This window comes from Agelaius phoeniceus, chromosome 7 (genome assembly GCF_051311805.1).
Source record: "Agelaius phoeniceus isolate bAgePho1 chromosome 7, bAgePho1.hap1, whole genome shotgun sequence".
Lineage (NCBI taxonomy): Eukaryota > Metazoa > Chordata > Aves > Passeriformes > Icteridae > Agelaius > Agelaius phoeniceus.
The window spans coordinates 37,951,415-37,975,995 of NC_135271.1; the positions used below are offsets into that span (position 1 = coordinate 37,951,415).

At 38.7% G+C, this 24,581-nt stretch overlaps 1 protein-coding gene across 1 annotated transcript in view; it reads right to left on the minus strand.

Moving 5' to 3' along the window:
* CNTNAP5 (contactin associated protein family member 5) overlaps positions 1–1,664 on the minus strand; it is a 412,329-nt gene extending 410,665 nt beyond the window's left edge. The window contains exon 1 of the mRNA XM_077181609.1: positions 1,576–1,664. The gene's annotated coding sequence lies outside the window, so the exon portion shown is untranslated. The remainder of the gene's footprint in view (positions 1–1,575) is intronic.
* Between the last annotated feature and the right edge of the window lie 22,917 nt (positions 1,665–24,581).

Sequence of the window (24,581 nt, forward strand, 5' to 3'; positions counted from 1 at the left end):
AAATAGTAATCAGCTAAGAGTTATTTTCTTTCCCTCTACTGCAGAACTAAGATTCTCTATTATACCAGAAAAACATGCACTCAAAGTTCAAGGTCAAAGGACAAATTTAAAGGCTAGGAGTTGCAGTACAGTCTGTGAAAGCAAAGTCATTTCAATTTACCCCATTTCTTCCCCAAATAATTTGATTCTGTTTTCCTTTGCTACTCTCCTTATGCACATCCATCAACAACACAGTGCCCTCTGTGTAAAACCCAAGAGAGGCAAAGTTTTCATCCCTCATTACTATCTGTCCTCATTAACTTCATCCTTTTTTTCCAGTTTTGTTCCAAAACATAAATATCAACAAACTGATTAACTCATTTTGGATGCAGAGAAAGTTGGGCTCAGAGCAGACCTGGCCACAGCAGAATGGTTTTTTTTTTCCTTCTTTTCTACCAGGGCAGTACATCCACATATGAACTGGAGAAGCCCTACAGAACATCAGGCTGTAAAAAGCAGTACCACTAGAACTTCAAACAGAGCTCATGTACCCATTCAAAAAAACTGACAGTGCTACTACAAATGGAGAAACTGAGACACAAGTCAACTAAATGGACACATCAGCTAAGAAGTACAATAGCAGAAAATGGATCCAAGAGAAATTTCTTGGTGTCATAAACTTCCACTTAATCCCAGGACTATCCTTTCTTTATCCAAAGCAATACTTGAATAAATTTGGTTAACTGATCATCTTGAGCCACCTCTGTAATGCCATGAATCTGAATCCATTACAGAAAAACAGGAATATCATACAAGCATATCATGTCTTATTTAATCATGACATAGGAAGAACCAAAAAGTATTTCTCTCCCTGCTCAGCTAACTCTTTATGGCATTTGGTTGATGCACAGAATTCAAGTCTTTTTGAAATAATAGTGCCAAATTATATTTGGCTCATCAAGTTTCATACCTCTTGGCTCGATAACTCCCTTGACAACTGACCTTCTGTTGGTTCTCAGATTTAAAGACTGATCTTATCTTATGTATCCACGAAGCAGATGGAGATGAAAAGTTATGGTTTTTAAAGGTAAAGATGGTAAAAAATATTATTTTGGAATTACAAGAAGTTAATTTTGTCTGTGCATTATTGTTTCACTACTATTATTATTATTACTACTACCATGATTTTATTCTTGCTGCAATTTCCCCATACTTCTCAGGCTGCCTAGAAAGCACTTACACTGACACTTCCCCAAAGACACCTGTGACAAGAAACACATCAGAAAGCAGCTTGGTTTTGTAAGACCAATTCTAGGTAGAGAATTTGACTTTAAACAAATGTTGTGTCCTAGAAACAGACACACACAGAGAACAGTCTATACATGCCACCTGTGCAATATATCTCAAAGAGAAATCTAGCACCTAGAGGGCAGGCTAACACCGGCAAAATAACACTTGACGCAAAGTGCCCCTTCTAAGTGCACGATCTTCCAGAATATGCTGTGCCCAACACTTTGCAGTCTCTCCACCCAGTCTCTCTTTATGGCTTTAAGTTTAATTTACATATAAATCACCCAAAGGAGTAAATGCACATACCTGGAAAGCACAGGGCAGCCTGTTCAATGTACACACTTTGCTCTCAGTTATGGAGACAGCCTAACTCCAGCAGCAAGATCTCAGCTCTGTATTGTGCAGCTCTTCTTCTGAATGCATAAAAGCTCCTTCACTTTTACTAGTCACTCTAACATGAATTTCATGGATATCCACAGTTACAGTCATTTCTGGATTTTGGGAAGGAGGAGCTCCTTGAAAAATACCCACAGTTAAAAAAACATATGTCATTTGTGTTACTTTACTGGGCAAACCTGTCACAGGATTTTCAGTGCTGGTTGCACAGGCTTCCACAAATGGCACAAATAACATTAAGCATTTTTCTCTGATCACCAGCTGCTGTTTCATTTCCCTGCTTCTCTCCTTGTTCCCACACAGAATCCCACTGGGGTCAAATTAGAGGAGGGCTAGATAAACAGATAATCTTAGGTTTACCAGATTCACCTCAGACGTGGGAAACCTATGTTTTTAATCCAGTATGTGTTGCTAGCCTTTGCTGCCACTTGATCTATCACTTAATTTCCATTTCTCTGGTTGCCCTCTGCCTGTTTCACCTGGTGAGCTTTTGCTATTCCGTTTGCTGTGGTAGAGTCACATCCTGGTCCCGTTCCCCCAGCAAAGGGCACCTGGTGCTGCTGGGACCTTATTTATGCTACACTCCCTCATTTCTGCAGAGTTCCTCCTGTGTAGGACCGAGAGGACTCGCCCATCCTGCCCTGGGAATGCCAGAGAGGCTTTGGGGGAGAAGCAGCACTGCTGTGACAGAGCTGCCACCCCCTCCCTGCAGCAGCACAGCCAACATGCACAGCGTGCTGCAGTCACCCACTGATGACTCAAAGCTAAGGCAGGATCAGAAAGCAGAGCTGCACTTCCCAACTGGCAATTTGAGCATTTTGCAGCCTTTTGTAGGAATGGCCTCACAGTGACTTTTGAGGAATAAGATATTATAAAACACCAGAAGAAAAATAATATAGGCTTGATTGGAGGGGAAGAAACTCCTCTATATTGCATCATAACTTCCCAGGTCTCCTTTATTTCATTCATTGTCCTCAGAATTAAATGATACTAATTTAAAATTACTAGGTTCATGAAGCATAATGTAAAATTAAGGGGTATGTCAACTTCAAATACACAGTTCTCCATCACAGCAATTAATAGCTGAAATTAGTCATTGTTTCATAAACTGAAAGCAAGTAAAATATATGTTTGCAATTGACAAAAATGTCAACAATATCCTTTAATTATTTTTCCAACTAAGTCATTAGTATTTTCTTCACTCTTACAAAGACACATTCTTCATAGTATGGTATTAGCTTGCAGATATCACCACCTCTGCTTCCCAGGTTGACGCCTTCCCCTTTTGTGCTGAATAAATAGCACTAAAATACAGCAATTAAAAATAAAGGCCACCTTCAGGCTGTACATGAGTGGCTCCAGATTTACCTCAGCATGAATAAAAGCAGAATTGTGCCTACCTTTCTAACTAGGTTCAGATTATTTTCTTCCTTTATTTTGCCTGTGAATATCATGGGGCCATAATGAAGCCAACCCATGTTTTTCAATTGAATGGTAGGAAGGAATCATTATTCTATATTTTCTTACTATTTCTTCAAGATTTATGGTGGTTTCAGTAGTTCATTAGTTCCTGACTGCTCCAGACACACAGAGAATGCTTTGCCCCTGAGAACAACCATGGTCTAAGAACATACTCTTACTTAATGCCCACAAAGTGTCACTGAAGTCAATTACTACTGAGCACAGACAGATCATGTGCATTCAAGCATTATAACTCATTCATTTTGCTACTTGTGATCTTGTAATATTGACTGACTCAGACAGATCTTTTTGACCTTTCGAAAGCCACTGTTAATGAAAATGAGATTGGACCCTGTGAAATTGGAGCTTCAGCTGGTTCTTTCATAATACTTTTCAAAATACTTGTTCTTTCAAAAATAGTTTAAGTCTGAAATAATTAATTGGAAGTAGCTTCATTTTCCAAACCTTACAGCAATATCTAGGTGAGTGAGCCTTGCTGCGCTTTTTAGGAAGTGGCACCACATAAACTGACTCTCGATTCATGGTGTTTTACAAAGCAGAGGTACCTTTTAAATGCAGCTGCTGCTGGGCACTGCAAAGTCTGTGCATTCATCCTCCAAGGCTGCTTGAGAAGCCCTACCTTGCGCCAGGGTCTGTCTGCAGCTGCAGGTGCCAGGAGCGCTCCTTTGCGCTGACAGACTCCCAAGTCTTAGGGAAGCTCCCAGTCCACAACAGTCTAGGGAGGAGAGAGAGAAAAGCTTCCATTGAGCTTGGACAATATGGAAAAATTCAACTCAGAAACACTATAATCTTTCAGCCACTTCATTTAAGCTGTGAACTGCAGTAACTTAAAGGCAGCTGGATGGATGCCACACTGGAACAGCAGCTCATCCCCAAGTCACTCACAGCACAAGCACAGATCCAACACCCAAATAAATCCCTGCAGCCCTGCCTCTGGGAACTCACACCTCACTAAGAATCCAGAGGTTTCAGAACTGTAAGGCACTGGTATTTTGTCCCCTCTAAGCTATGCTATATTTTGGTCTTACTATGAATAGCTTTAAATGAATACACATCAGCTAAGGGATTTCCATTCCTAGACTGCTGAAGGGTCAGGACTCTTATTTCAAAATTAATTAGTGAACATTAATTACTCAACAACAGTCATGAAACATTTAAAAGGAAAATGAATATCCAGAAAAACCATTAGTAAACACATTCCTGAGGAAATTATTTAATTAGTGTTTAATTACTGGTAAAGAAATTTATTAGTTGCTAAACATTAATTACATAAAGCACCACTTTTAAATTGCTGGTGCTATTCATAATTTAAATAACTACTTTTATCTATGTATTTATTTTCCAGTGTCAAGTGGATTGTTTCTCATTAAGAGTAGACGATAGTAAATGCTTTATACATGGGATTGATTGCTATTCTGGTTTGATCCCAGGTGCAAGCCTGGCATTTTAGATACCAAGATAATTCTTAGCACTTTGGAGTTAAAAAGCAGTTTTCTCATGTGATAGCAGAAAGCCATTTCTGTCATCTGTACAAACCAATACCGCCCCTTTAACTGAAGAAATAGGTACTAATTAGCCAAGGTGTCCCGACTATTCAATAGTTGAATCAAGGAATTGCATAAAAAAATCAGACTTGAACCCAGGCCTCTTGCCACTGATTTCTGCCTCTTTCATAACTGAGATGACTTCAGCAAGAGCACCAGGAATCCTCTGTCGCCTGCACAACCAGCCCTCAACCATGATGATGCTCCTTTGAGAGAGTGTTACACTGGGTAATAAAATAAATCTTAGTACTATTTCTGTGAGCAGTATGGGGACTGGGAAAGCAATACTTATTTTGGTGTGCTTGTACTTTGTGATGTGTACTGATGATTCTCATGTTCTGCCTAGGAATAGAAAAACAGTAGCTTCTCCCAGGTCTTTATATGGGACAATCTATAAGGACAAATTTCAAAATGGTTGCATTTTGTATCAGATTATCCAAACTATTGGGCATAACAGTGGAATACAGCAATCACTGAGGAATGCATACAATTCCTCAGTTTTCCAAAGTATATCTGGTATTGCCTAAGGTTTCCTTCCATTATTCCATCTGCTAAAAGGTATTTAAAAGCAGCTTGACTCCTACTAGGCTTAATTACATTTCTTATCTTACAGATCTCCAGTTATGACTTTTTTCAAAATTCTTTGCAATTTCAAGATGAAGCTGGAAGAAAAAAAAATGTATTTGCTCATGACCCAGATTGCTTGGTTAAAAAAAAATATATTCTCCTGCAGTTTTTTAATTGGAACCATCTGTTATTCCTTGTCTTTTCTGGGAAGAAAAAAAGATTTAAACTTGGTCTAGGTGTCATCTATATGTAGCATGAAAAGTTAGAGCTCTAAGCTTGGGGTGGAAAGGTGCTAGGACACATTGCAGCTAATGTATCAGATACCAGGATTTTTATTAAAGACAAGGAAAAACCTTGTGAAAATTCTAGAATAAAATTTAACTTTTTTCCCCTTTTATTCTTTGCTGAAAATGTTTTGGTGGTTTTGTTACCTTTTTTTTTTTTAATCTCTTGTGTAGTGAGGGAAAACCAATACAGTGCAACCCTCATTTCTTTAGGTTTTTGGAAACATTCCAATTAATTTTCCTTTCCAGGCTGAACAAAAACCTCTTCTAGCATATCCAGGCAGTCACCCACATTGATGATTCACCTCTGAGGTCCCTCCAGTTAATCAGCATCCTTCCTATACTGGGAAGACCCAAACTGGACATTATCCTTCAGATATGGTCTAGCAAGCACTGAATAGAGGGAATCAATCTTTCACCTCTGCCTACTGGCTGAGCTTTTGCTAGTGCATTGCAAAACACAGTTGAAATTTGATATTCAGATGTAAAATATGCCATAGTCTATGGTAACCCCATCAAAAATAGATAAGAAAATTACCTAGGACAAAAATATTACATTAACATCTTGATTGTATATGAAATTGGACCACAAAGAGGTGTAAAAACAGTCAAGGCTAAAAATGTATCCATTTACAGATCAGGAAATGTCGATGCAAATAAATTCCATCCCAGGGTGCAAAGATGCAATCATCTTTGGTGGTTTACAGCTAGTACCTCAATGCTATTTCTGAAATTACACCATTGTTCATTTCCTTTACTCATGCCTGCTTCCCCTGGAGATGATCATCTACTAACACTTGGGCCATTGAAGTAGAATGGGAATGAGAGGGGTTGGTGGGGGAGTCACCCTTTAGATCAAGTGTATAAAACTATTAAAACCAATAATAAAGAAAAAATGTTTCCGGCATCCATATATAGGAAAAGTTAATAAAATAACTTGAAGTTTAATTTTGCTTGCATTGGAGATCCATGTTTTTATAGATTTGCTATTAGATTATATCTGTGACCACTTAGCACTCGTTGTCTTTAGATCTCTTCCTTTCTGGTCTCATTAGCAGCATAATACTGAATTTTTAAAAATATATACTGTATATACAAAGCTATCACACAAGGATATTGTGTTTAAAAAACTCTTCATAGAAACTTCTACCCTAGGATGGTACAGAGCCAGCACAGGTATAGGTCTGACAGGGTGTGTTTTCTGGGGTCCTCTCTCACTATAATTAAAAAAGGGCTTTCATAAGTAAAAAAAAACCAAAACCAAAAACAAAACAAAACAAACACACACACAAAAAAAAACCCACTACACTGGTTTGGTTTTACTCCCTAAGTATTGTGAAAACTCCACAGTTTTGGTTATTGCAAATCTAAAGTATTTGAAAATATTAACCTTCCTGCAGCCAACTAAGGCATACTCTGAAGTAAAACAGTGTTCCTACTGACATATCACTGACAGCAGTTGGTATTTTTTCTCCCAAAAATCTCTTTGAAGTCTTTATAATGATACCTGTTTTTTCCACTGACAATAAAAGTCAATTACAGTATTTCTTTTTCTTTCCTGGCTCTCTTTCAAATGCTGTGTAGAACAAATATTTCTTTGTCAGAAGAGAGAATCACTGAAAATAATCAGGTAGAAGAAGAGAAAAAATGGAATATTCATAAGATGTTTGCATTTGACATGATCATACAGCTTCTAGTATTACTGCCTTTAAACACCAACATATTCTGGGTCAGCCTCTCATTCATTTCCTAAGTCCGCCTAAAAATAATTATACCCATTGAAAAGTAATGTTCAGACCTTTTTCCATTAATTGATGATACATGATGTCCATCATATCGTCTCACAGGAAGTTCAATACAGAACCTCAATATATGTACCCTATTGCAAATGTCCTGAGAATGTGCAGGTGGAAACAACTTCATCCAGCTTTAAACTCTTAAATGAGGCAACTAAGTTGGAAACCCAGAAGTCTGAAGCAAGTTGTATACTCAATGAGGGAATGCTCAGACCACGATTCAATTAATTTAAAATAACACCTTTTTTAAAATAAGTTCTGAAGTCAGATAAATACATCTGAATAGTAAAGCTTTGTACATATAAAAAAGGTCAGGATTTAGGGTAGGGGCAAAAGGCAGCTGTTGTTGACCACACTTCATCTCTTGTAGTCCTGGCAAAGTCTTGGGACTAAATATTCCTGCTGATTATCTCTGATATTGGATTCAGTTCAGTTTTGTTACGAGCATTTACTCATTAACGTGGCTGTAAAGTTTTGCTGACCCCTAAAAACTAGCACAGGATGTTGGTGAAATAATTTAGAACTCAGTAGACAGAAATGCATTAGCAATAAGACCAAAAATATTACAGCAAAAGCAAAGCAGTGAGATGTATTCCAGTCTTGCATTTCCAAACACAGATCTATAGTTTCATCTATGGCCCAACTTCCTTCTGAATGCCAGCTATATTATTTGCAGATCAGATCTGGGAAAAACTGAAATATCATATTTGGAAAACCTATAGAACAGGGAGCTTAAGGTCAAGGCCTTCAAAATAGTTCTATAACTTTGTTCCCTTTTACCAGACTCAGTTTATTGGCTTCATTTTCTGCCATGGAAGGAGGCATCTAAAAAAATTAGAACTTTAAAAATGTGTCCTAAATAGCTTTCCATGGTGACATAAGATATCTTTCATAACCTCTAGCATGGAACCCAAATCTCCTTACTGCCAGCAGAGAAAAGTCAAAACATTATGAAAAGTAGAGCAAGGGACCCTGTTATATTTACCTATGCAGCACAATAAAGCTATGGCATCCTCTGTTTGGAAGGCTGTTCAGCCAACATCTTAAATCTATGTGCCAAGACCACTACATGTCTTAATATGAGACTGAAGACCAAAGGGTAATCTTGGAACAACATCTACACTTTTTTGCTGGGGCTCACAAAAATCTGAATTCCTCTAATTCTCCTTGAAACCCTGTAGACAGCTGTGTTAGTTGTTAACAACAAAAGTAGCAATAACTTGTCAAGGACTTCCTACCTTAATTCCTCAGGTATTTGAGATGGGAGAGAAATAGGGGGGAAAGGGAAATAAGCTCTTGAACTCTAGCAAGACTGATAAGAAATATTTTTTAAAGTATATAGATGCCTAGAAATGGTCACAAGTACCTAGAAGGATTCATGAAACATGCTCCACATGAAATCAAGTAGGCAATTAGAAACAACAACAAAAAATCCTATTTGGGACCTATTCAACCTAAGAGGCATGCAAATGACTAGGATTTTAGCACATATGGGTGATACCCATAGCAGGACAAAATGCTTTCAGCTACACTGCTGAAAACCTGGGGTCACTCTGCTGTGGTCACATGTGGTGATGGCTTTTCTGGAAGATCTTTTCACAACAGCTAATGCCATTAAAATCTGGCAGGAGGCATCAGCATGTATTTCAGTTCTACTGTCCTTTTGATCTGCCAGGATTTGCATGATCAGGGGTTAGTATTTAAACTGGAGGGGCTGCTTCATCAATGAAGGGAAAAGAAGCAAGCACTATAACCAAGTCCTTTCAAGGCCTGTTGCCTCAGAGCATGATTTACAATTTGAAATGAAGAGATATGAATAACAAAATAAAACTTCACTGACAAACTGCTGGCTGCAATTCCCAGAAACACATCTTCCCCCTGGATCCCCCCCCCACCTTTTTCTTTTCATTTTATAACTCCCAAGACACAAGATATGAAGAAAATCTTTAAATCTTTCCTAGGGCTTTACTCAGGATAAGCCTATACTGCAGCCTGCAGTTGTGTGAATACACTGGATGTTGCTTTAAACGAGACAGGTTAGATCCTCAACTCAATCACCTTGCAGCAACACAATACCCAGTGTGAGCTGATTCTCTCCACTTCTTCAGGTTACAGAGGGATTAATGCTAAGCAAACAAACACTTCTCTGGTTGGGAATACACAAGGAGGAAGTGCAGTGGTGTGTTTCACCAAAACTGTCAAACAAAAATGACAGGTGGCTTTTATTCCTTCTTTTATTTCAGATAAAGACAGAATCATGAGTACTACCATAATGATGGCATCTAGGAATAGGAAGGGGAATTACAGCCATCTGTAGCTGAGATTGGCAAAGTCAGAAACACTTATATTTCACTTATTCATTTGTTTAATATTCAATTGTCTTTAGTCAACCCAGAGAGGACTAGGCTACTTAGTAGCAACATTGTGTTAGATTCTTTGCTAAAAGTATGTCCAAATGGGACTGACCTGCTGTTAAAAGGTTAATACTTGCTTCTGAAATCTGAAAGTAAAAGGTCCTATAGGTGTTTATAACACATACAATATCCAATCAGACATTAACTCTTTGACTTTTCAAAGATACAGAAAAGCTTCAGCTGTCAGCCATTTCTATTGTAAGGAAAAGTGGGTCAGCAAATACATACAGAACAGCTGAATACCATAGATGGTCTCTGATATATATTGTAAAAATAAAATGAGAAATAAACACACAGAGCAGACTGAAATTCTACACTTCTTCCCACATATGCATAGAGACCCATTATCAGTGAAAAGTCAAAGTTAAAAGCAGTTTCGGGATGTGCTCTGGCTCCAGAGTCTCCAAGCAAATTTTTAACAAGGACATATTTTCTATTATATGCGTGTTCTTCCCTCCTCTATAAATTCCTGAGATACCCAGACTAAAAACAGGATGTTGTATGAATAATTACAGAAAATGATGTGGAAAACTGAATGAACACAAGGTCAAATGGAAAAGTGAAATGTACTGAAAAAGTACAGAAGAGCTATGTTCTTTCTGGTATTACTTACACATGTGATTGATGAAATGTGAAGTGGAAAAATGGTCTCATGTTTGGAATGATGGACATAGATTTTGACAACTGAACTCAGGTCTCTTGACTTCCTGGTTAACCTGAAGTTAATTCACTTTAGTTACCTGAATGATACAGATATTGCTCCTGTCATTTCTGGTTCATACTTAAATTGTAAACTCTTCAAGGCAGAGCTCTCCTCACATTATGAATGTGCTCAGCAGCTGACACAGAGGGGTCTCTGGCTCCTGGTCTACAAATGCAGTGTCATGAGGCAAAACATCCCAATTCTTTCCTTCCTTTCCCCCAGCTGAAACCAGAGAGTTGGCTTGCTCCCCCCTTTGCTGCCTGAGGACTGAATCCTCCCTTACTGTACAGAAGCGATGGAAAAAAAATCCCATTTCCCTTTATATACACATTCCCAAGGTTAGCCCTCACCAGTGGGAAAAAAGATACTTAGATTCATAAAATATGGTTACAAGGGACCTATGGAAAGCATCTGCTCCACCTGCTCTGCTCAAAGCAGGGCCAAGCTCCAAGCCAGGTCAGGCTGCTCTGGGTTTCACCCAGCCCAATTTTCCTTTCTTATTAGAATTCATAATCATTGTTTGTGTGCTGACCTTTTGGTGCTGGTGGTCATTTTGGTTTGTTTTTTTAATTTTTAGTTTTTGGTAGGAGTTCTTCAATCTTCGCTCTCAGTCAGGATTGGCTTTACACTGAATTTTCTTGTGATTTTAAAGCCAACTGAAAGCGGAGTGAAAGTTGACACAGTCAACTGTACTTTTCACTCTCTCAATATTTTTTTCATTTTGTTGTGTAATGTCAATGAAAATTTCATATAAAAAACTGTTTCCACATCCAGAAATAGTGACTTCAGTCTTCATCCTTATATTCTTAGTCTTTTTTCTCATTTTTCATGCTTTTTAAATGAGTCATGTTAATTTGTAAAAAGTCAATTGATACAAAGGTAATGGGGTTTTGAGAAAGCTGTTAACACTAATTTGCTTAATTAACAAATCATGTATAAAATCATGCTCACTATAAACACTGCTGTGGAGCAAATGCAATCCATTAAGATTCATAGGAGGGCATCTTGTTCAGCTTTGTCACAAAGGTTTAACTGCTGATGAGCAGAGTTTGAATCCTGAAAGCTGGAAAAATGCAGTTTTCTCTTGTACATCCATTAAACTCTCCCAGACTGCTCCTTGGGCTGCTGTCAACTGCTCTCATCTACCCTGTTCTCCTGTGCAGCTAAAGGGGATGTGTCATATCACAGAATGCCATAAATTAACAGTGCAGCATTTGGAAGTTTGAGGTGAGTATGCTGCTTGTGGGACAGGAATAGAACTGTTAGGAATGGTAATAAAATAAAGCAGTGGAGTGCTGTCAGGGCATGGTGAAATGGAAGATGGGGCAAGGGAGAAAAGTACAGCACACCATAACCAGTTCCTCTGGTCACAGAAAAAAAGAATTTCCTCAAATCATTACCACAGATGTAAAGTAGATATTTTATTCTAGTGAACCATCTGTGCATTGATGAACCAGTTTACAAAATCCAGCAGTTTCAGCTTATCAGTGCCTTTCACTCTGCTAGGTAAGCATGACAGCTCTGCCTGGGAGTCAGTGAGTTACTGGCCAGGATGGGGACTGGTCAGAAGCCAGGAACACAGAGATTTTCCATTCACCAGGCTGGATTTACTTCTTTTAGAGTGATATTGCTGTAATGGAATGGAGCTGCTCTGATTTATTCTATGAAAGAAATTACTTTTCTTTCAGCTTCCTTTTGCATTTGATTTAGTGCAACAGTTAGCTGCTGTCCTCTATGATACTGAGTGTTCATTAGCTTGCAATAACCACTATAGTGGTTGACAGGTTTCAGATCTTGCTGTTCCAAACTCAGACCCAGACTTCCAAGGTTTCCATCCTTGAGTTTTTAGAGACTCCATTATTCAGTTTTGACCAAAGGCAGGATCATCCTTCACAGTTATATGACAACTATGAGGCATTTAGACATGAAAAGAGATGAATTAAATTTCATTTTATAGAGGACACCTTGTAACAAAGACAAAGGACAGGTAAATTGTATATTGATGCAAAATTGGGCAGTTCTCACAAATACAGTTCCTAAGTAACCATCTAAGACTTCTTAAAGATATCTGCAAATATATATTAGGCTATTTGCAATAAATTATTTAAATTATCATGGCATCTGTGATACTCAATATAAAAATGAGCTTTTACTTTTTTGCCAAAAAATATTTTTAAAATTCCCCTGGTCAAGGGTGTGCAAACTGTTCTATATTACATGAACTTGCTCTTATACATCAACAGCTGTTTTCATTTTACTGTATATTTACAGTCATCAGACAGAGCAGGGAAACATGAGGAGGGCTTTATCTAGTTAGCTTTGAGAAGCAAGAAATTTCCTGAAACTGACTGCACATCATTTATTATAACCCGTATAGCAGGCAGTCAAGGTCATGGGCATGTTCCAGCAAAAGTTTGGTGAAGGCTATACCATTCAAGCTTCCTGAATACTGTTATTGCCTCCTTAAAAAGAAACCTGACTCCTCTTGAGATGAGTTTGTCAGATACTGCCCTTTTCTCAAATAGAAGTCTTTCTGCATAAGCTGTATCAGTCCCCAAGAGCCTGTTTCATCAGCCCCTCTGGGACAGCACACAGAAAGCCAAGAGAGGATGAAGGCAGGGTTCTTGAAATCTGGGGCATTGCCTAGAAAAGCCATGAATGCAACTAAGCCAAAGTCATAATGTTGGACAAGGGCTCACTACACATCTGGTTTCTGACTGCCAGCCATCTGTTAAGTGGATTGGGTGTTGGCTGGAAAACCCCAGTTACCAAGAGAAAAACAAGGGGCTTTGAATTGGGAAAAGACTAGTGAGAAGTGAAAAAGCAATAAAAGAGGGAAAAGGTGAATGATGGAAAGTTTATGAAGATCACACTGACATTTTACCAAACCTTTTGCCAGTCAGCTATAATTCTTAAGGAGCCAATTGGGTGCAAAATTCTCCTCTCAGAGAAAAGACAGCTTTGAGCAAAATTATTAAAATCTTGGGAGATGCTGCTGAGAAAAACAGTAGTGGCTGTATATTATACAATATGACCAGGAACAATACAAATTATCCCTTCAGAAATTCTGCTCTACTGCACTTCACAGAAGTTTTACAGGAAAAATCTAGTCCAAGTTGAAAACATATGGAAATGCCAGTGTGCCTACATGTGTGTATGTATAAATATATATCCATCACCCTGCAGTTTCACTGAAACTGTATTGAATTACACCAGCCAAAGAGCTGGCTGCCTAAAATGAAAGGGTTATAAAATATAGCCATATTTCAGAGGAAAATTACTATCAATATACAGCTTCTGTGTGATACTAGTTTCATTGATTTTTGACAATAGTCTATGTATGAATGAGCTGTAGTTAATAGCATAGGAAATTTTAACTCTCCCTCTCATAAGTACTGCTTATTTGTTACAACACCCAGCTAACTGAGTGTGGGGCATCTTCAGCTGCTGGCTGCCATGGAACCCAATCACAGAGCCCTGTGTGCCATGTCACACAAATTGTTCGGGAAATTAATAATGTACATGTGTGGGGGGGGGTGTGTGTGAAAGCATTGAAAGCCTGACTAAAATTCAGATAAATCTCTGAAGAAAACCTGCAGATGCTCACCCATGGTATACCAGGCAGACAGGCATGCAGAGAAATTGTAACATGGCACTCATTTGCTCAGAGTCTGTATCTCTGTCATACAAATCTCACACCACTAGCAAGCTTTCACATACATTCTCTGTAGATCCTTCATTAAAGCATATTTAGTGATTAATTTGTTAACACAAATTAAGAGAATTATCTTATGACTCCATATTAATGTTCCCTAAGAAGGCTAAACATTAATAAACTTGAATATGACAGTAAAACTTTAAGAGGCACAGTACCAGCTGAATTTCTCCTCCTTCAGATCAGATGCTGCAGAATGACTAAACATTATTCTGCTCACTTTATGTAAATGAAGGAGATGGGAAGCTAAACCTTAAGCAATTTAATAATGTCTTGATTGTATGTAATTTAGGATTAACTAACCCTGATTAAGCAAGACCTTACAAATACATCAACAGTATGCAATTAACATGCTGTTGGTAAACAGAATTACAACTTTTGTTTCTCACTATAAGTAACATGAATAAGTGTTTGTTATACTTCTGCTTACAATACCTAGAAGTCAAAATCATGAAATCTGATGGATTTTTAGCACTTCTGATGTGTCCTCAGAAAAGTATTGTGAAGGAAAAAACGGCAATATTTCTAAAAATTTCAGTGTATATATTTGATAGGTTGTACTACATAGTCCTCAATAAATCACACCACCAAAGAGAACTCTTGAGAAAGCAGAAGTAGTTCACAATTAAATTTCCAGCAGCACCTTTGGAATGAAGGACCACAACTTGGAAACCAAAGTACTAAAAGAAAAGGTGCTCTCACAAGGTGCATGTAAAATGGCTTTGTCCTATTAACAGAGGCATCTGCTTCACATCGCTTGGAGAACCATGCAGGATAATACAGGACTGCCCATTCAAGACTACTGGAGCAGGGCTCTTCAATCCCCTTCCCAAAAAAACCCATAGCCCATTCCCAAAGAAAGCTGCACCCAAGGGATGCTGTTGCAAGTCTGTTCACACACCCTTTCACACTGTCTGTCTAGCAGCTGAACAAATGACTGACCCAACCCTCCCCAGATGTGCTGCACAGCTTTTTAGCTCTCCATATCTCTGCCTGCTGAACCCCTCACGTGAATTCTCTTGTCTCAGGCAAAAGGAGCTGAGGCTAGCAAGGACCAGCTGTTTAAAGTGCTTCAGAAAATTCAGATCATTTTCACTTAAATGGGTGAAGAAGCAATTCTTACAAGCAACTGAGCTTGCCAGTCAAAGACTTTTTGGGTAGAAGTTTTAAGGAAGCTGTATTAGCACCTAATGAAAATGCCATAGCTCACTTCCCAGCTACAAGAAAAGTGGGTAGAAAGCAAGGTACTGGAATTGCAGAAGGAGAGCCAAAAGCAAAAGTCTTGACAACAACATATAATTTTTTCCTTTTCAAGCACCTGACTCCTTTCCTCAGAAGCACTCTGTTCTGCTAAGCATAGCCTGAATTGCTGGGAATGAATGACAATGCATCCCCCCAGTCAGACTCCTGCCTTCTGAAGTACTCACTTTCTGTCCAGAAACATTCTAATCATGAGCACAATTAGCTTAGGAATAAAGATGCAAATCATTATACCGAATTTCAGTTATTGGTGTCTTTCCTATCCCTCTTGTTAATTAGCTGCAGTTCTTAAATGATGTCTTCGCTTCATAGAGGTCATCTTCTTTTGACATTAAAATGATGGTGATAAGGACTAGTCTGTAAAAAATTGATTATCAAAAAGAACCACAAAGATCATTCAGCAAAACCAATAGAAGCTCATCTGATAACTCCTCTGGGATTAGAGCTAGGAGGAAAATTTTGATTTTCCAATAATATTTTTGAGAGAAAAACTGGTATTTGGTGTTTTTTTGGGTTTTTTTTAATAAAGCATTATTCAATTTTAATGAGATTTTAACCTTTTTTTTCTTCTCCTTGGTTTTGAGATTTTTTTTTGCTCCCTAAGGGAGTTGATCACTAGCATGATGCATACTGTACACACTATAGTATCTGGGGTTTGCTGACTTTCCTAGGTGTTTCCCAGGATGTTTGCTTGGCCAAGGGCCTTTGTCACTTTCCTTTTTTTGGATCTGAATGATCAATAGCTAAAGCAAAAGAGAAGATCTTCATATTTCCCATTGTATTAAGGAAAGGGCCTCACAAAGTTCTACTATGATGAATCAGATGTAGGGAAGGGAGTAAAAGGTCATTAAGAATTATGAGTTCACAGCTGGCTGTCTCAAGAATGCATGACACCTGAAGATTTTATTTATAACTTCAGAAAACATTATCAGAGACTTTATTAAGGGAAAGAATTACCTGCCTTGAAAAGAATAATCCCAAAATATCCCTATTTCTCCAAAGGATTCTTTGGTCTACTAGCACTTTCAGGAGCAGCACAGTTCCATTTCCTACATCTTCTCCACAGGATACAGACAAGGTAGTCTCTTAGCATTTAAACTAAAAAAACAATCCAAAACAATCAGGGGGAAAAAAAAGTGGAAGTGGGGGAAGGAGAAAGAAAGGATAATCTTCCTAATCTGCTTCCTGGCTTTGGCCACCAACCAATAGTCTTGCATCTAAATGGATGATAAACAGATTTTAACAATTGCATGTGGTCAGCCTCATGCCAGATACAGAACTGACTGGTGCCAGTGCCTGTGCACTGCTCTCACAACAGAGAGCTGAGAAGCTGAGGGAGCTCTGCTCTCATAGGGAAGTTTGGCAGCCTGTCAGCTGTACAATATCCAGTACTTACAGGAATCTGTAAGCTCACATTGTCAGAACCCCATACCACATGGAGACTACTGCTTTCATTGGTCTAAGGTACAGACATAGAAGATTCATTATCTGGACACCTATTATAGCTAATTCAGAATCTGGATATCACAAAGACTCAAATTTTTCCCCTAAAAAAATATCTTAATCATTAAAAGCAGTTATTTAACTTTTGAATTTCTTCTCTGCATACATTGTAAGAAGACATAGAAGAGTTCTCACTGAAAAGAACAGAAAAACCATACATAGTCCCAGCTTTTATCTTTTCCTTTTCTGGTGTTTTCCAGATCTTCACTGATTTTTTTTTTCCCCTTGGAACACACATGACAGTAAGAATGTGTGTTCTGTATGGCAGATCAAAGAAAACTGTATGTAGTGTCTTTTATTTCCTTATATGACTTGTGTGGTGTGTAACAAACAGTAAATTTTGCCTAGATCCAGCATATATCATGTTAGAGCAATCTTTTCCCTCTTCTCTTCATTCCCAAAATGACAGTGCAGTATTGAAGGCTCTGGCAGTTTTACCCTCTCCTTTCCACATTTTATGCAAGCTGAAAACACATTACTATTTGTACACTGATAAGTAATCCTGATAAATAAGGCTGGTTTTCAGCCTGGTTTGAAAGCAGTATTTTCCAGTTAGAAAAGATTGTAGAATGGATTTGAAAGGTTAAACTCCTAGATATAACTCTTGAAAATGTGGATCCTGTTGTGCACAGATTCCCAAGTATCTCAAATGATTCATGGAAACAGGGAAGAAGGGGAAAATCTGACTTTGAAAGTCACAACATATTTGAATACAGAAAATGCACAAGAAGAAATATAAAGCATCTTTCCAAAGCAGCAGAATATGGCACAAAGATGAAGTTGAGGCTCAGATTCAGAGCTTTGCAGTGTATCTAACTTAACAGCAGCTCAGACAGCTTGTGTTGTGGTATTAAAAGGGCTTCATTGGGAATACAGAAATCACTGCTCTGCCTCTGCCCATAGGACCCTAATGAATTCATTTGCCATTAATTTCAAGAGGTCACCAAAAAGCTAAGTAACCACCATGACTGTGGTGTGAAGAGGCCTGCAAGAAAGCTTTTACAAATTCCCTGATGAGACCCAGGACAAGCTATCAGATGCTGCTCAAGACACTGCAAAGTACTGATACCTACATTCTGACCTGCTTCAATTCATCAATGGTTTCACTTCTGTACCACACAGCACAGAGGGGGGGAAAGCAGCAGCAACAGCAGGGGAGGAAAATTGACTAAAAGCAGGAAGCCTTCCAAGCAGTGAAAATATTTGTTTGTTGGGTTTTGGTGTTTGGTGTTTTTTTTGGTTTTTTTTGTTGAAGCTGCCGGAATGGCACAAACAAGCATGGCAGAGCATTGTGGGTCAGGGAGGAAAGGGGCAGCACCCTCCAGCAAACTGAAGCAAGTGAAAAAGGTGGATATTCTCCTTCCTTAAGTCATCCTTCACAAGCACACAGGCTACTGCAGCTGTCCCACTGTGCTAAACAGCTTGCTCTACAGAAGATCATGTTCTCTTTTGAGGACCTTTGCAGTGCCTCAGCCTCCTAAGGTGAAGTGTCTGTTAATATATCTATCTTCTTGCACAGTGTCTCAAGATCTATTGAGCTACCATTGTTTCTTTTCACAGTAACCCACAGGGACAAGTACCTCTCCCCTCTGATCTGCAGGCCCTTTCATAGATGTTGAGTAAGCCTATTCCATGTACAGTCTTACCTCTTTTAATAGAAATATTTATTACTTTGTAGTGTCTGTATAAGTTGTCCATATTTTGTTAAAAGTGTTCTTTCTTTGTAGTGTTCCACTACAGCCCCAAGTGTTGTAAAGTATGAAAAAAATCCAGATAAGAGTCTCAGCAACTGAACTCCCATGGATCATTTTTAACTGTCTTTGGACACAACAGCACATTCCCATCACCCTCAAACAAACTATTTTTAAAAGATAATCAGACAGCCAAACAAGCAAAAATCCCCAAAATTGCTCATGCCATTTCCCCCTGTAGAATTACTCACTATGCATCTCACAGAAAACAAACTCTTAAAGAGAGCATGAAGTGCTGAAAGGAATCCTATGTCTGGGGAACTGGAAGCTACACTTAAATGGATAGCCAGAGATTTTAAGAAGAGTTCATAAAACATTCCCATATAGTAAGTAAAGCAAAAGCCACTCACACCGGTTTCTGATGCCAAGAGTAGAAGGCCACAGGAGGTTGTTTCTGAGGTGTTATTTATATTGGATTTTAAAATGGTCTGAGGGGACAGAGGGTTGAGCTATCAATTATGCAACTGTAAACGAAGAACCTTTGGGAAGGGAAGCAGAAAATTGTATACTTAGAGAATGAGTAAGACATTCAGGAGAGGTTCAAGGTTAACTCCTTTCCTTCGCTTCTCTGACTTCTGTCAGGAGTTCACATCACTGTACAAAGCCCAGGGAACAGTTCTGGAGACATAGGAAAGTAATTCCTAAAATTGTGATTTGCTCAACACCTTGAGTGATGCAGCAGGAGCTGTTGCAGGAGGAAGGGAAGGACAAATACAGCCCCTAGCCCACGGAGACCATGTTGTAGCCACTGCAGCTCAACTGCCATGACCTTTGTGTAAGGCTCTTGTAAGTCTTGCTGTCAATGGGCCTCAGACTACTGGCCACTGTCTCACTGCCAGTACTGCTGGAAATGTGAAAAAAGTGCACAGCTGTTGTGTAAATGGGAAATCTGATCAGAAATTAAAACAGAAGCTATCCTGTTTTAGAGGGAGTGTATTTGTGCAATAGGAAAAAGAGAGAGGCGTGATAAGTTTTCCTCCCCAGCAGTGAATTCACACTGTAAAGTAGAGCTATCTAGTAGTTTCTCAAAAGCTGAGACAAGTCCACACAAAAAGTTTTTCTTAGATGCACCTTGTGGCTACTGGAAAGTTTTAATAGGGTTTTTATAGATACACAAGCAGGAAGCAGTGAGATGGATTGCAAACATCCTTTCTCCCACTTCCCTATTTTGTTTCTAATATCTAGCCTAAAATTTAAGATGTGCCTTTCTACCCTGAAGCATTTATTATCCTGAGCACCTCAGCCATTTCTTTCAGTTGATTAAATTCTGTTTCTGCCCTTTTCTAGAAGCACTCCAGTTTAGCCAGGGCTTTATAGCTTGCTGCTGGCTAGGGAAACTACCAGCTGTTCCCTGGCTAGGCAGGGAAACTATCCCACCCCCTTCCCACTTTCTTCCTTAGCCAAGATACAGGAAAAAGAACAAGGCCCTACTCTAGCATTTCCAGCAGGAAAGTCTAAGACCTTATCAAAGGACCACTCACCTCAGCTCAAAGCTCAGGAATACTCCCCACAGACATTTCATCAGACCTGCCACAGCAGGAATAAATTGTGAGAACGCTCAGCACACATCACAATTTAGACTGCCACAAATTTCAGAAGGCTTCAACCCATGCAGAGTAACACTACACCACTTCAGAAGGCTTCAGGTATTTGCCCTTCTTGTTCTTTAGCCCAACCTTTTATACCCCCATGTTGATGCACTGCACCTGTGTGCCCTCTGCTCCCTTTGGTGGTTGGTCAGTGCCCCTGGGCACTCCATGGCTCATTACCTTTAATGCTGCTCACCTGCTTCTCACAGCTGTAGCCCATTAGGGATGAGGCTCTGCCTCAGCCTCACTCCCAATTACCACAAACTGTGTACCTACAAGCAGATTTGTGTCCATTTCCTGTAGGACAGTAGTCAGGGCAGAAAAGATACAGAGCCCTGACATGCAGAGAGAGAGAAGGTGAGGAGATACAATCTCTGGGTTGTAGGTTCAGATGTTAGGAGGTTGCAAGGATAACACTGCAGGGTTAAGACAACAATTTCAGAGCCTGCACAAGGTGATCCAGCATGTTAGGACAAAAGGCACTTGTTAGATGCTTCCTCTTTGAGTTGGAAGATGCTTGCACTGTGTTTGTTTTGAAACTATAGCACAAGAGGGGCATGGATCATGGAAAGGATGTGCTTGTCATCCTGTATATTCTGGAAACTGCTTAACACTCTTCTGCCTTTTATTAATGAAAGTATCAGGCCTGACACAAACATGAAAATGATCAGGTAATGCTCATGGGAAATTAAGCGACGAGTTCAAAACAAAAATACATTTTTCTCTCCAGTTGGTTGATTTTATTTTTTCCCTGTTGAAGAATATGAGGAGTACAGTAGACACACATTTTTAATTGAAATCAATGATCTAGTGTTTCAAGCCACATCACCTAACTCAGAACCAAGCAAAGTCTTTCCATTCATTACAGTGGGCTTTGGATGAAATCCATGCAGCTGAAAGTGATAACTTGCACTTTCATACGCAGTCAGTGCTTGCAGTTTTTAAATGTATTATTTTCTTGCTATGTCTCTTTAAAATGCTGTTTATTTGCCATGGTGTTGTGTAATACCCAGATATATTATTTTTAACATGGCTCTCCATTTTAAAACTCAAATTATTATGTTTCTTATATAGGCAATTTTTATGAAATCAAATAATATAATTTATCAGAAAATGAATGCTGTTTTTCTTTAGTTTTCATCATTATATAAAAATCGTTCTTTTGTTGAAAGGTTATGTTTCACTGCATGCTTAATAATACTTATTTCCAACTGTATCATTATAATTAATAATAGTGATCACCTTTCTATAAGGTATTCTAATTATATACAACCTCCAACATATTCAGTATGCCAATTCTTTGATCATCTAGACCACAACATGCCATTGCAAACTAATTGCTTTTCCCTCCCATATGGGCATTGCATTCCTCAAACATTGGCAAAAGAAAGAGCTTGGATGCATCAAAATATTCACCCAGTCCCAGGAGCACCAGGAAGCACTCCCAGGTCCTGTAACTTAGACAAAGCCATAATCTTTGTTCTTAGGCTTGAATTAAAGCCTGTGGTGTTACAGATTACAAAACCCCTACGCATTGCAAGACTTTCCCCATTCCAGAGGGTTTGAAATATAAGGAAGAGAGGCCAAACCAAGCATATACAGCTGGTCTCAGGAGCACTGGCCAGAAAGGAGCAGAGCAGCAGCTGAGCTACTGTAATTCTGTCATAAATGAGAGGTTTAAGCAGGAATTTGAAGGTAAATGCTGCTGAAATCCTGTGTAGGTCCCTCTGCTCTGGGTGTCACTTTGTCACTGAGAAAAGTCCATTGTTTTTACCAGAAAAGACAAAAATAGCTTGTACTCAAATACAGCCTCCTTTTCCCACAAAAAATAATTTAAAATTTTTAAGATTTCAGCAACTCTCTCACTCATAATGATTGGTAATCCATTAACAGAAAAAATTAACAATGACTAATTACAAGGAGTATTAATTAATTAAAAATAGAATGAATGCCTTTGTCTGAATGAACGGCAACAGGGAAATGCCCTTTCATCACTGACATCCAGGGCTGAATTGGTGACCTCTAAACCTTCCTCACAAAAATGGCAGAGCTGCCTTATGCTCCAGCTGTCTTGAACAGAATGACTGCACAAGTGCTTCCTTATTCTCCCTGGTATTATACAACACCAGAGCATTGCCAGGCAGAGCACATGAGCTGGCTAAAATTAAATGCAAACTCTAATAAATGGCTGTCAGATAGGAAGATGGTAACAGAATTAGCAGAACCTGGATTCGTTCCATTTGTCACTGAAGTTGCCTCATCAAATCAGCAGGAATTTCAAAATCTCAGGCTTGAATGAAAAGATGAGAAGCAAATTTTTGGCTAAAAAAAAACACCCTTTTTTAATTGAAACAGGTCCTCATAGGTGTTTTTAGAGAAGTGATGAATATCTTGACCCTGTCTGCAAGCAGTTTTCTTGTTACACACATGTTCAAAATACACCCAGGAGTATTTGGCTTTTTACAGGTGCTGACAAGAACACTCAGCTTTGACAGTAAATATCTACCTGTAAATTTTTGTTCTGAGTCACACAGAATGGGGATTTCAATCCAGATGTGCTCCAGACTGCAAGGGCTCCTGTGACCAGCCACGGCATCTCTCAAAGAGGGCTCAAAATAATTGAATTTAATCAAACAGTTACAGGGCAGAGTCTGTGACTGGGCAGTGCTCAGCTAAGTGGAAACCTCTTGCAATGTCCCACTACCTCAGTGCACTCTTGGACAAACAGGAATGCAAGTCTGATTGCAAGATGCAAAACAATGCAGCTTCAGGATCATCTTTCAAGGCACAGAGACGTTTGGGTTTGGGTGGGGTTTTTGATAATAATATAATTATTAAATGTAAATTAGAATTGAATGTTAACAGATCAGGAATCATTAATTTAACTAACTCTGCTACCAAAATCTCCTCTTTAGGCATTTTTTATTAGGATTAATCAAGCTATTGGAGGAATGATCAGAGTAGCAAATCCACCTTGCATGAATATTTTAATTTCTGGTTTTTTTTCTATAGAAAGATTTGAAAATAGAGATAAATTACCAGTTGTTCTCAGACTAGAAGCCCTCTTCCTGATTTTTAAGGCAGTTATGTCCAAGCCAAGCCAAATATTCAGGTATTATGTGTAAGAAATTAACTGACTTTGGCACTTAAGGTGCCAAAGACTGAAATTTTGTGAAGACAAAAAGCCAAATGAAAGTAAATTTTTCTTCCTATAAAGGAGCACAAATACTGCTGGCAATGTAACCCTTAGTAATACTAGCTCCTCTTCCTTGCTAAAATTAAGATAGAGATAGGACTAAAAAAAGAAGTACCTTCAGCATAGGGACGATTTATGAATCAGGACTTGTAAATTCACAGTGATAGATATATATTTTTCATCTTCTTCATCCTGAAAGAAGGAAATAATAATGATTTTGCTTATATGTGGCAAGAAGAAATTAACTGCCACTAGAAATATGATATGTACTTATACCAGCTATGAATCTGCCACACAGACTTGTCCTGTTCAGCTGAATGTGCGCCCTGATGGCCAAAAGATCCCTGCCTAGTGGAGTTTAAAGAGGCATCAGTGCCTCAGAGCCTGGCAGTTTCAATCTTTTCCTGGACTCTATGGAACTGGACAAATCCCAGGAAATACTGACCTGCTTGCACTCATGACTTTTGGCTCAGAAAGATGGCAGATAGCACACGAACTCCCACAAAAACACTGAGTGGCCCCACTGAAGGCTGCCCTTAAAAATGTGAAAAGAGTTCAATTGCTTGTAATACCTTGTTTAATATTTAGCACAAAGTATAGGAAAAGCATTTTTCCCTTTCTTGGGGGAAAGATGGCAATGCAGTGAAGAATTTGACACTTGAAAACTTGGTTTTTTAGAGACTTTTAAATTAATAAAAATAATTTTTTCCCATCTCAACAGAAAACAAAAAATCTCCAAATGATCTAATGACCTCAATCAAATGATATATTTCTATTTCCCTAAGAATAGGTGATGGGGTTTTGTTTGTCTTTTTCCTCAGAATTTCAACCACAATGAGATAAGAATTCTTTTTGAGAGAGAGAGATAGAGAGAGAAGGCAGGAAATTGAGCAGTGAACTCAATCAGATAATGCAATATAAAGAAATGACCCATGACTGGATGAATGAAATAAAAATAACATGTTAATTGGAAAGAAAATCTAAAAGGATTATTTCCCCAAAGAAACAAAAGCAGGAGTACAGACCTAACCATGAAAATACAAAGCAGGAGGACAGGTGAAGTTAAAATTTGCCAGTCTGGGATGGGGCATTTACTTCAATGGAAGATAAAG